At 52.4% G+C, this 13,365-nt stretch overlaps 1 protein-coding gene across 1 annotated transcript in view; it reads right to left on the reverse strand.

Moving 5' to 3' along the window:
• Positions 1-13,365, reverse strand: part of NOL8 (nucleolar protein 8) — a 135,871-nt gene that overhangs the window by 29,759 nt on the left and 92,747 nt on the right. The window lies entirely within an intron of this gene.

The raw sequence follows: 13,365 nt of genomic DNA on the forward strand, positions 1-13,365 counted from the left end.
CTTCTTCCTACCATGGATACTGGATTGGATTTGGCGACCCCCAGTGAAGAAGCCCTTGCGAAACGCGTTGGGGTCTAACGGAGCTGCACCCTTTCTCTGCTGGCTTGGTTATAATGGGTATGTGTCTCTTATCTATGTAGCATATTTTGGTGGCTCACCTAGTTATTCTCCTGTATGCTAGGGGTTGTGATTTCCTTTTACATATTCTATTGTAAGGATTTCTTGCACCAAGTATTTTATACTGGCTATTTGCTCTGCATTATTACACCCCTGCACTATGCTACACCTTACTTACTTTACAGTGCAACCACCTAGTGTCACCTCTTAGATTTTTCACCTGTGACACAGCATTACCCAGCCATGTTTAGATGTGCTTCTAGCACATTTCCAGCATATGGGTGTTTGTTCCATCTGTTTGTATCTTTACCAGCATCTCCTGTCTTGAATTTCTAACCCTTTTTCTGCACATGTATCTTGATTAATTCTGATTAATAAAGACCTATTTATATCTGTTTGCATAAAGGTAGTATCAGGGACTCATTTTTTATGGTTCTTATAAGCTTTTTGGAGTCTCTACCAGGGATTTATTATCCTTTTGTCCTGTATTGGGGTTATGGTGATCAATTCTGACCACCAAAAATTTCCCCATTTATACTGTTCAGATGTTGGTTTACATGGATACTATAGCATTTAAGGGGTTGTCCAAGAAGTACAGGGTAGCCCGCCAGTGATTTCATGCCGCCCAAGGTTCAGGTAGCATGAAAAAAGATGACAAATTTCCTATAAGAGCAGTGTGTACATACAAGGACACTGGAAAAACCCCTTTCCATAAGTACCTTTTAGACATTAATCACAGGTATGGAAGAAGGGAATTTTGTTACTTACCGTAAATTCCTTTTCTTCTAGCTCTTATTGGGAGACCCAGACGATTGGGGTATAGCTACTGCCCTCCGGAGGCCACACAAAGCACTACACTAAAAAGTGCAAGGCCCCTCCCCTTCTGGCTATACCCCCCCGTGGTATCACGGGTTCTCCAGTTTTAGTGCCAAAGCAAGAAGGAGGAAGCCAATAACTGGTTTAAACAAATTAACTCCGAATAACGTCGGAGAACTGAAAAACCGTTCAACATGAACAACATGTGTACCCGCAAACAACAAAAAAATCCCGAAGGACAACAGGGCGGGTGCTGGGTCTCCCAATAAGAGCTAGAAGAAAAGGAATTTACGGTAAGTAACAAAATTCCCTTCTTCTTCAGCGCTCTATTGGGAGACCCAGACGATTGGGACGTCCAAAAGCTGTCCCTGGGTGGGTAAAGAGATACCTCATGTTAGAGCTGCAAAACAGCCCTCCCCTACGGGGGTGTCACTGCCGCCTGCAGGACTCTTCTACCTAAGCTGGCATCCGCCGAAGCATAGGTATGCACCTGATAATGCTTGGTGAAAGTGTGCAGACTCGACCAGGTAGCTGCCTGGCACACTTGTTGAGCCGAAGCCTGGTGTCGTAATGCCCAGGACGCACCCACGGCTCTGGTTGAGTGGGCTTTTAGCCCTGAAGGAACCGGAAGCCCCGCAGAACGGTAAGCCTCTAGAATTGGTTCTTTGATCCATCGAGCCAGGGTGGCTTTAGAAGCCTGCAACCCCTTGCGCGGACCAGCGACAAGGACAAAAAGTGCATCGGAACGGCGCATGGGCGCCGTGCGGGAAATGTAGATTCTGAGTGCTCTCACCAGATCTAGCAAACGTAAGTCCTTTTCATACCGGTGAACCGGATGAGGACAAAAGGAAGGCAAGGATATATCCTGATTAAGATGAAACGAGGATACGACCTTAGGGAGAAACTCCGGAATGGGGCGCAGCACTACCTTGTCCTGGTGGAACACCAGGAAGGGAGCCTTGGATGACAGAGCTGCCAGCTCCGACACTCGCCGAAGCGATGTGATCGCAACAAGAAACGCCACTTTCTGTGACAGGCGAGAAAAGGAAACTTCCTTCAGAGGCTCGAAAGGCGGCTTCTGGAGAGCAACTAGTACCCTGTTCAGATCCCATGGATCTAACGGCCGCCTGTACGGGGGCACAATATGACAGACCCCCTGCAGGAACGTGCGCACCTTAGGAAGACGTGCTAGACGCTTCTGAAAAAACACGGATAGTGCCGAGACTTGCCCTTTAAGGGAGCTGAGCGACAAGCCCTTTTCCAACCCCGATTGCAGGAAGGAAAGAAAGGTAGGCAATGCAAATGGCCAAGGGGATACTCTCTGTGCAGAGCACCAGGATAAGAAAATCTTCCACGTTCTGTGGTAGATCTTAGCAGACGTTGACTTCCTAGCTTGTCTCATTGTGGCTACGACTCCTTGAGATAATCCTGCGGACGCTAGGATCCAGGACTCAATGGCCACACAGTCAGGTTCAGGGCCGCAGAATTCTGATGGAAAAACGGCCCTTGGGACAGTAAGTCTGGTCGGTCTGGCAGTGACCACGGTCGACCGACCGTGAGATGCCACAGATCCGGATACCACGATCTCCTCGGCCAGTCTGGGGCGACGAGTATGACGCGGCTGCAATCGGATCTGATCTTGCGTAACACTCTGGGCAAGAGTGCCAGAGGTGGGAAGACGTATGGGAGCCGAAACTGCGACCAATCTTGAACTAATGCGTCTGCCGCCAGAGCTCTTTGATCGCGCGACCTCGCCATGAATGCCGGGACCTTGTTGTTGTGCCGGGACGCCATTAGGTCGACGTCCGGCACTCCCCATCGGCGACAGATTTCCTGAAACACGTCCGGGTGAAGGGACCACTCCCCTGCGTCCATGCCCTGGCGACTGAGGAAGTCTGCTTCCCAATTTTCTACGCCTGGGATGTGAACCGCGGATATGGTGGAGGCTGTGTCCTCCACCCACATTAGAATGCGCCGGACTTCTTGGAATGCTTGCCGACTGCGCGTCCCTCCTTGGTGATTGATGTATGCCACCGCTGTGGAGTTGTCCGACTGGATTCGGATCTGCTTTCCTTCCAGCCACTGTTGGAAGGCCAGTAGGGCAAGATACACTGCCCTGATTTCCAGAACATTGATCTGAAGGGTGGACTCCTGCGGAGTCCACGTCCCCTGGGCCCTGTGGTGGAGAAACACTGCTCCCCACCCTGACAGACTCGCATCTGTCGTGACCACTGCCCAGGATGGGGGCAGGAAGGATCTTCCCTGAGACAATGAGGTGGGAAGGAGCCACCATTGTAGAGAGTCCTTGGCCGTCTGGGAAAGAGAGACTTTCCTGTCCAGGGACGTTGACTTCCCGTCCCATTGGCGGAGAATGTCCCATTGAAGTGGGCGCAGATGAAACTGCGCAAAGGGAACTGCTTCCATGGCTGCCACCATCTTCCCGAGGAAGTGCATGAGGCGCCGTAAGGGGTGCGACTGGCCTTGAAGGAGGGATTGCACCCCTGTCTGTAGGGACCGCTGCTTGTTCAGCGGAAGCTTCACTCTCGCTGCTCGAGTATGAAACTCCATGCCAAGATACGTTAGCGACTGTGACGGTGACAGATTCGACTTTGGAAAGTTGATGATCCATCCGAACGTCTGTAGAGTCTCCAGCGTAGCATGTAGACTGAGTTGGCATGCCTCTTGAGAGGGTGCCTTGACAAGTAGATCGTCTAGGTAAGGGATCACCGAGTGTCCCTGAGAGTGCAAGACTGCTACCACCGCCGCCATGACCTTGGTGAAGACCCGGGGGGCTGTCGCCAGACCGAATGGCAGAGCTACGAACTGAAGATGGTCGTTTCCTATCACAAAACGTAGAAAACGTTGATGTTCTGTAGCAATTGGCACGTGGAGATAAGCATCTTTGATGTCTATTGAGGCAAGGAAGTCTCCTTGAGACGTTGAGGCAACGACAGAGCGGAGGGTTTCCATCCGGAACCGTCTGGCGTGCACATGTTTGTTGAGCAGCTTTAGATCCAGAACAGGACGGAACGAGCCGTCCTTTTTTGGAACCACAAAGAGATTGGAGTAAAACCCTCGCCCTTGTTCCTGAGGCGGTACAGGAACCACTACTCCTTCCGCTCTTAGGGAGTCCACCGCCTGCAGCAGGGCATCTGCTCGGTCTGGATGTGGGGAGGTTCTGAAGAACCGAGCTGGAGGACGAGAACTGAACTCGATTCTGTACCCGCGAGACAAAATGTTTGTCACCCACCGGTCTTTGACCTGTGACGTCCAAATGTCGGAAAAGCGGGAGAGCCTGCCCCCGACCGGAGATGCGGAGGGGGGGGGCTGGAAGTCATGAGGTAGCCGCTTTGGAAGCGGTTCCTCCATTTGCTTTCTTGGGGCGTGCGTGAGCCCGCCAGGAATCTGAGACTCTTTGCGTCCTCTGAGTCCCTTTGGACGAGGAGAATTGTGTCTTGCCCGAACCTCGAAAGGACTGAAACCTCTGCTGCCATTTTTTCTGCTGAGGTTTGCTTGATCTGGGCTGGGGTAAGGAAGAGTCTTTACCCTTGGACTGTTTAATGATGTCAGCCAATGGCTCGCCAAACAGTCTATCTCTAGATAAAGGCAAGCTGGTTAAACATTTTTTGGAACCAGCATCTGCTTTCCAGTCCTTTAACCACAAGGCTCTGCGCAAAACTACCAAATTGGCGGACGCCATTGAGGTGCGGCTGGTAGATTCTAGGACCGCATTGATAGCGTAAGACGCAAACGCAGACATCTGCGAGGTAAGGGACGCCACTTGCGGCGCCGCTGGATGTATGATAGCATCCACTTTTGCTAAACCAGCTGCAATAGCTTGGAGTGCCCATACGGCTGCGAATGCTGGAGCAAACGACGCGCCGATAGCTTCATAGACAGATTTTAACCAAAGGTCCATCTGTCTGTCATTGGCATCCTTAAGTGAAGCGCCATCCTCCACTGCAACTATGGATCTAGCTGCAAGTTTGGAAATCGGGGGGTCTACTTTTGGACACTGGGTCCAGCGCTTGACCACATCAGGGGGGAAAGGAAAACGTGTATCCTTAGAACGTTTAGAGAAACGCCTTTCTGGATGAGCGTCGTGTTTCTGGATTGATTCTCTGAAGTCAGAGTGATCCAAGAAAGCACTCAATTTACGCTTGGGATAGAGGAAACGAAACTTCTCCTGCTCTGCAGCTGCCTCCTCTGCAGAAGGAGCTGGGGGAGAAATATCCAACAGTCTATTGATGGCTGAGATAAGATCGTTTACCATGGCGTCCCCATCCGGGGTATCCAGATTGAGAGGGGTTCCAGGATAAGACTCCTGATCACTCTCTTCAGACGCATCACAGGGCGACTGATTGCGCTGAGACCCTGAGCAGTGTGATGACGTTGAGGGTCTTTCCCAGCGAGCTCGCTTAGGGTGGCTGGGGCTATCATCTGAGTCATAATACTCAGCCTGGGAAGCCGGGGACCCCCTTGCAGTCTGGACTAATTCCAACTGAGGGGGATTAGAGGACACAGACCTCGCCGTGTCCATAGACTGAGCCCCAGACATGGATTGCAAAGTTTCAAGGATCTTTGCCATAGTCACAGACATTCCATCAGCAAAAACTGCAAAGTCTGTCCCTGACACCGGGGCAGGACTTACAAGCGTCTCAGCCTGGGTCACTACCCCTCCGGACTCCGGCTGGCGAAGCAGCACCGGATCTGAGCATTGCACACAATGGGGGTCTTTGGAACCTGCTGGTAGAGCAGCCCCACATGCAGCACACGCAGTGTACACAGCCCTAGCCTTGGCAGCCTTGCGTTTTGTGGATGACATGTTGCTGCCTCCTCAGAGCGATCTGGGGTCTAGCCAGGAAGCGACCTCACAGTGCAAGAAATAAATAAATATATATATCTGGTGACACAGTACACCAATACAAACTGAGGCACTAGAGGGGCCAGCTGAAAAGCCGCTTACCGCCCGCTTAAGAGCGGGTGTGTGTTCTCCAAAAGCCCCCTAGTCCAGGTCTCCCAGAGCCTTGCGTCCTTCCTCCAGCCAGACTGCATGTAATGGCTGCCGGCGTCCTGGGAGAGGAGGGGGGGCGGGCCCTGGGCGTTCCTGACTAAGAGCGGGAAGCCTGCTTCCCTCTGTGCCTAGTGAGAGGGCTGGAGCATGTAAATCAGGCTCCAGCCCTCGTCGCTGCTGCGAAACAGCGTCTCTCCCCTACCCTGATTGACAGGGTGGGGGCGGGAACGAAGCGGAGCTAGGCCGCAAAAGCCGGGGACTGGATTTATAAACGCCGCCGCCGTAAAAGCGCGGTCCAGTGGGAGTCGGCGCTGCGTTCCCACAACACAAAAAGTCCCCCAGTAAACTGTAGGAACACTAACTCCAACGTTACGGTCCCCGGCGCACTACAACACCCAGCCAGCCCGGAGTGTGTCTGTGCCTGCCGGGGACACAGAGTACCTGTATGATGCAGGGCCATGTCCCTGATTGTACTCCTGCTCCGTATCCATCAGGTTCAACTGGGTCTGTGGATGGAGCCCGGCGTCAGAGCTTAGAGGCCGGCAGGATCCCACTTCCACAGAGCCCTACAAGGGGATGTGGAAGGAAAACAGCATGTGGGGCTCCAGCCCCTGTACCAGCAATAGGTACCTCAACCTTACAACACCATCCACGGGTGAGAAGGGAGCATGCTGGGGGCCCTATATGGGCCCTCTTTTCTTCCATCCGAAATAGTCAGCAGCTACTGCTGACTAAAATCTGTGGAGCTATGCGTGGATGTCTGACCTCCTTCGCACAAAGCTTGAAAACTGGAGAACCCGTGATACCACGGGGGGGGTATAGCCAGAAGGGGAGGGGCCTTGCACTTTTTAGTGTAGTGCTTTGTGTGGCCTCCGGAGGGCAGTAGCTATACCCCAATCGTCTGGGTCTCCCAATAGAGCGCTGAAGAAAGGACTATCACTGGCAGCAATTTATATAACAAACCTAACACCTTAACAAGCCTAATGGCAGGAAGGAAGGCCTTGTAGGCAGAAGGGACAGTGATGGGTAAGACAACATTACTCCTGCAGCCACAGATTTCTCTGCACAACAGCCTCATTAGGACAGCTCTATAAACAGCCATGTGCTTATTTTACATAGTTTGTAGTATAAAGACTAAACTCCTTATACTGGAGCATTATTACACGTCTTAATAAACTATTGACCCCTTACGCAGTCATCTCCCAGAACTCCTGCTCAGGTAGCCAATCACAAACGTTCATTGTTATCAAATATGAGGTCATTTAGAGAAATGTCATACAAGAAGTATTATGAAGAGGTGTTCCTGTGATTGTGGATGAATATGTGACAACTGCACTTGTGCTGAGTCTCTATCATCCCCGTTTCACGCATCCACAAACCACAGAACGTGCTCAGATCGAAAAACTGGGTCTTGCCGCCAGCGTCTCCTGACCTGAGCTACCTGCACCCACAAGCTCATGTCAGGAGAGCCACCGGTAGGGCCAGGTCTTCCGATCCAAGCACGGTCCATGTTTCACAAATTTATAAAAACAACCTCATCCTGGAAAAAAAGATTGTGTTGTGTTTTGCAAAAAGAAAGAAGGGAATTTTGTTTACTTACCGTAAATTCCTTTTCTTCTAGCTCCAATTGGGAGACCCAGACAATTGGGTGTATAGCTTCTGCCTCCGGAGGCCACACAAAGTATTACACTTAAAAGTGTAAAGCCCCTCCCCTTCAGCCTATACACCCCCCGTGCCTCACGGGCTCCTCAGTTTTGGTGCAAAAGCAAGAAGGAGGAAAAGTTATAAATTGGTTTAAAGTAAATTCAATCCGAAGGAATTTCGGAGAACTGAAACCATTCAACATGAACAACATGTGTACACAAAGAACAACAGCCCGAAGGGAACAGGGGCGGGTGCTGGGTCTCCCAATTGGAGCTAGAAGAAAAGGAATTTACGGTAAGTAAACAAAATTCCCTTCTTCTTTGTCGCTCCATTGGGAGACCCAGACAATTGGGACGTCCAAAAGCAGTCCCTGGGTGGGTAAAATAATACCTCGTAATAGAGCCGTAAAACGGCCCTTTCCTACAGGTGGGCAACCGCCGCCTGAAGGACTTGCCTACCTAGGCTGGCATCCGCCGAAGCATAGGTATGCACCTGATAGTGTTTCGTGAAAGTGTGCAGGCTCGACCAGGTAGCCGCCTGGCACACCTGCTGAGCCGTAGCCTGGTGCCGCAAAGCCCAGGACGCACCCACGGCTCTGGTAGAATGGGCTTTCAGCCCTGAGGGAACCGGAAGCCCAGAAGATCGGTAAGCTTCAAGAATTGGTTCCTTGATCCACCGAGCCAGGGTTGATTTGGAAGCTTGTGACCCTTTACGCTGGCCAGCGACAAGGACAAAGAGTGCATCCGAGCGGCGCAGGGGCGCCGTACGAGAAATGTAGAGTCTGAGTGCTCTCACCAGATCTAATGAGTGCAAATCCTTTTCACACTGATGAACTGGATGAGGACAAAAAGAGGGTAAGGAGATATCCTGATTGAGATGAAAGGGGGATACCACCTTAGGGAGAAATTCCGGTACCGGGCGCAGAACCACCTTGTCCTGGTGAAACACCAGGAAAAAGAGAATTTTGTTTACTTACCGTAAATTCTTTTTCTTGTAGTTCCGACATGGGAGACCCAAACCATGGGTGTATAGCTACTGCCCCCGGAGGACACACAAAGTTACTACACTCAAAAACGTGTAGCTCCTCCCTCCTAGCATATACACCCCCTGCTAGCCAGATCTAGCCAGTTTAGTGCAAAAGCTGAAGGAGGACATCCACCCACAAGAAGAGAGAGTAAAATCCGGAAGAACCGGAACCTCTGTCTACAACAATAACAGCCGGTGAAGACACACGGAAGAAGAAACCTGCCAACAGGCAATAGGGAGGGTGCTGGGTCTCCCATGTCGGAACTACAAGAAAAAGAATTTACGGTAAGTAAACAAAATTCTCTTTTTCTTTATCGTTCCTTCCATGGGAGACCCAAACCATGGGACGTTCCAAAGCAGTCCATGGGTGGGAATAAACAGACAACTGAGAAGCAGGCCAACCTAACTTCACAAATGGGCGACAGACGCCGGAAAAATGCGTCTGCCCAAGCCCACGTCTGCCAAGGCATGAGCATGCCTTGGGAAGTACTTCGAAAAAGTATGCAGACTAATTCGAGCTGCAGTCTGACAGACCTACTGAGCCGTAACCTGGTGCCTGAAAGCCCAAAAAAAAGGCGCCGACAGGACTGACCAAATGTGCTCTGATCCCCGGCGGGGAAGGCACTTGAGTACACTCGTAGGTCTCGGAAATGGCCGACCTAAGCCAACATCAGGGTCGGCTTAGATGCCGAGAGACCGTTACGCTGACGAACAGTCAGCACCAGAGAGGTGCACCGCCTAATAACGGCGGTGCGAGACACATAGATCCGGAGCGCCCGCACCAGATCCAGGATATGCAACGCTTCCTCAAGCGATGAACAGGAGCCGGACAAAAGGAAGGCAGGAAAATTGCCCCGGATAAGGTGGAGCAGAAACCACCTTAGGGAAAAAAGGCCGGAGTCGGACGAAGACCACCTTGTCTTGATGCAAAAGACCAAAAACAAAGGGGGCGACTCCGAAAGAGTGCAGCCAGAACTCTCTGGGGGGAAATTATAGCCACTAGAAAGAGTACTTTCTGTGAAAGATGAAACAACGAAACCTCCCCAAGAGGCGCAAAGGGGGGTTTCCGGGAACCGGGAGGACCGGATCAAGGTCCCAGGTCTCCATAGGCCGCCGGAAAAGCGGAATGATGTGAGATGCGCCCTTAAAGGAGCGCACCGGAGCCAGCCGGACGATACGCCGCTGGCACATACTGACAGAGCCGAGACCTGTCCCTTAATGAGGGATAGTCCTAGCTGTAGACCGGACTGTGGAAGGGACAGGAGGGTCGGCAAGGCTAAAAAGGTCAAAGGACACTTTGGAGCTCGAGTCATAGCGGAGATGACTTCAGGAAAGATATCAGAAGTCGCCAAGATCCAGGACTCAAGAGCTACGCCGTCAATCTGAGAATCCAGAATTCTGACGGGAAAAAACGGACCTCTTGAGAAAAGGTCTGAACGGTCCGGAAGATGCCATGGCAACCCAACGGACAGAAGGAGCAGGTCAGAGTACCAAGCCTGCTTGGGTCAGTCTGGAAGAATGACCCGACGGCCCCCTTTACCGATCTTGCGCAGGACTCTGGACAAGAGGTAGAGGGTGAAATTCGAAAAGAGACAAAACTGGGATCAAACCTGAACCAGTGTGTCTACCACAAAACCTGAGGATTGTGGACCACGGTTGGACAGCTGAAATAGCCTGCCTCGTAGTTTTCACATCTAGGATGTGGACTGCGGATACGGTGGACTAGGAGTACCTTGTCCACTGAAGAATGTTGAGCCGCCAAGATTGCCAAGCGGCTGAGTGTCCCGCCCTGGAAGCTGATGTAGGAAAACGCTGTCACGTTGTCCGACTGGACTCGAATGTGCCTAGCCGCCCACAGATGGTGAAGGCTTAGAGAGCCAGAAATACAGCTCTGATTTCCAGCACATTGATCCAGAGGGCTGATTCGGACAGAGTCCAAGCGCCCTGCACTCCACGGTGGAGATATACTGCTCCCAAGGCGGATAGGCTAGCATCCTGGTGAAGATCACCCGGGACGGGCCAGAAAGGAGCGCCCCTGAGACAGAGTGGCCGAAGCCACCACTGAAACGAGCCCCTGGTCAGTGGCGAAGCCACCACCCCGTGGGAGGATTGAGTTCGCTTGTACAGCGGAAAACATCCAGTCTCAGAGGACGCAGGAGACACTGGGCGAGGAACCGCTTCCATTGACGCCCTGAGAACCTCTGGTTCGAAGTTAGAGTGGACTTGCCACCCGAATAGGTCAGAGTGGCGAGAGTGAGCGAAGCACTCTGCTAAGAGTCAGCACTGGATGAAGCCCCGACAAGAAGGCCGTCCAGGGCAAAAGATCATTGCCAAACCCTAGGGGGGCAGGACCCTAATCACAGCTGCCCCAATGAGAATACTCGAGGGGCCTTGGCTAACCCCAAGGGAAGAGCCACGAATTGGACCACTCCGATTGTCAAAACGTAGTCAACGCTAGTGTGAAACTGCGATTGACTCCTGTCGATAGGCATCTCTGATGCCGATGGCTACTAGAGAATCTCCTTGGGTTCTTGATTGATCCGGTGAAGAAAACACACGGAACAAAACCGAGACTCCATGTGAAGACGCCCCACCTGGCTATGCTTGAAAGGCTAAAGATCCAGGTCGGAAGGCACCGCCCTCTTCGGGGACTAGGAATAGATTTAAGCAAAAATCTCAGAACCGTTCCCAGTCGGGAACCGGTACAATTACTCCATTGGCCAACAAGAAATGCCACAGCCTGTGAGAAGGCGGCGGCCTTGTAGCCGGGAGGAGTTGACAGAAAAAATCTGTTTGGCGGGTGGACAGAAGTCCATCCTGTAGCCAAGGGAGATATAATCTCGCCCCCACTGAACGGAGACGTGTTAGAACCCTACGTCGCCCAGTGGAGAGAGCCTGCCACGACCAAGGAGCGTGGCTAAATAGCTCGGAGGAAGCTGAGTCAGTGACAGCATCTCCTGCGGTCTTCTGAAGACGCAGCTTCGAGCCATTTGGTTCTATGAACCTGGGCCGAGCTAGAGGACGATCAGATGGAGGAACGGAAACCACCGAAACCTCAACTGATTCCTGCCATGGACAGGTTCCCTGGTTTAGGTTTGTGGCAAGGAAGAACACTCCCCGCCAAGAGCTTCCTTAATTTCACCCAGTTGGTTCCGGGGAAACTGGTCCCACCAAGGGGGAGCCCAGCAAAAAACCTCCATAGAGGCATCTGCCTTCCAATTCCGAAGCCACAGGAGCCTGCGGATAGCAAGGAAGGTAGCCCAGACCACCGCCGTGCGGCGTCCAGCATGGCAGACCTGGCGGAGGATGAAAAGAGTGAAGTAAGGAAGTTCAGGCAACCGTTTTGGGCATAGAGTCCCTGTGAGAGAATGCATCTCCTCCAGAGAAGCAGAGAAGGTACAAAAAAACCGCACTGCTGTAAAGCTGAGGAGAACGAAGCTCCTGCCGTCCTTATACCGACTTGGCCCAAAGGACAACCGGGCGGACCGCAGAACCTTAAGTGAGGAGCCATCAGCCGCTGACATAACGGTCCGGGCTGAGCCACCTGAGGTGAATGAGCCCACTTCTTGACCACCATTGGTGGACAGGGGAAACACAGTCCTCAGAATCACGCTTCATGGGAAGCGAGTGTCAGAGCGGACCCTGGGCTAGTCACAGGGGCCTGAAAACTGGAGTGGTTAAGGAACACACGTTGTGTTCACCTAGATAAGGTGACACCGGTGGATTGAGGTCCAGTACAAAATTAATGTACCGTAGAATCCATATAGAGGTGCCGTCAGCCACTGATACAACTAACCGGGCTGAAAGTCTAGACACCGGAGTGGCTACCCTTGGCGAATGAGTACACTCCTTGACCACCTCTGATGGGAGGGGGAGACAGGCAGCAGAACCCCGCTGTGGGGTCTGCAGGATAGGCTGTGGGCTTGGACGCAGCGGGCTGAAAACTGGAGTGGTTAAGGAACACACGTTGTGTTCACCTAGATAAGGTGACACCGGTGGATTGAGGTCCAGTACAAAATTAATGTACCGTAGAATCCATATAGAGGTGCCGTCAGCCACTGATACAACTAACCGGGCTGAAAGTCTAGACACCGGAGTGGCTACCCTTGGCGAATGAGTACACTCCTTGACCACCTCTGATGGGAGGGGGAGACAGGCAGCAGAACCCCGCTGTGGGGTCTGCAGGATAGGCTGTGGGCTTGGACGCAGCGGGCTGAAAACTGGAGTGGTTAAGGAACACACTCCTCGTCCTGTTAAAGGTATACTGATGCCTTTCTGTCAGCGGGGAATACTCCCCTGATCAGGCGGATGGAGGTCCAGTACAAGAATAATGGACGCAATCCAATCATTCGCAGCTGCGTCACGTACGGACGGATCCGTCCGTGCCCGTGGTAGAGACATCCTCCTCGTCCAGTGAGTCAGCTCGAAATCGGAGCTGCGGGACGGGGAGGACAGGGGACCCTGCATCTCCCTGTCAGGAGGACAGGGTCTGAGCCCAGAAGGAGAGTCCCTTGTGAGCTTTGCTGAGCGAAGCAGAAAACGCCTGAGAAGGGGGCTGCATGCTCAGCAGATGCCGGGACAGCCGACTCCTGGAAATAGGATTCCCACGGGGGTCAGCCACCGAAACCGGAGCAGCTGGAGGGACCATTAATGAGCCCCCATGCTGAGGGGCCACAGTGGTTATGAGCTCGGTATAGCCGTACGAGACTATCTGCAGTGGATAATACAAAACAGCCTGCAGCCTCAGA

This window comes from Anomaloglossus baeobatrachus, chromosome 8 (genome assembly GCF_048569485.1).
Source record: "Anomaloglossus baeobatrachus isolate aAnoBae1 chromosome 8, aAnoBae1.hap1, whole genome shotgun sequence".
Taxonomy (NCBI): Eukaryota; Metazoa; Chordata; class Amphibia; order Anura; family Aromobatidae; genus Anomaloglossus; species Anomaloglossus baeobatrachus.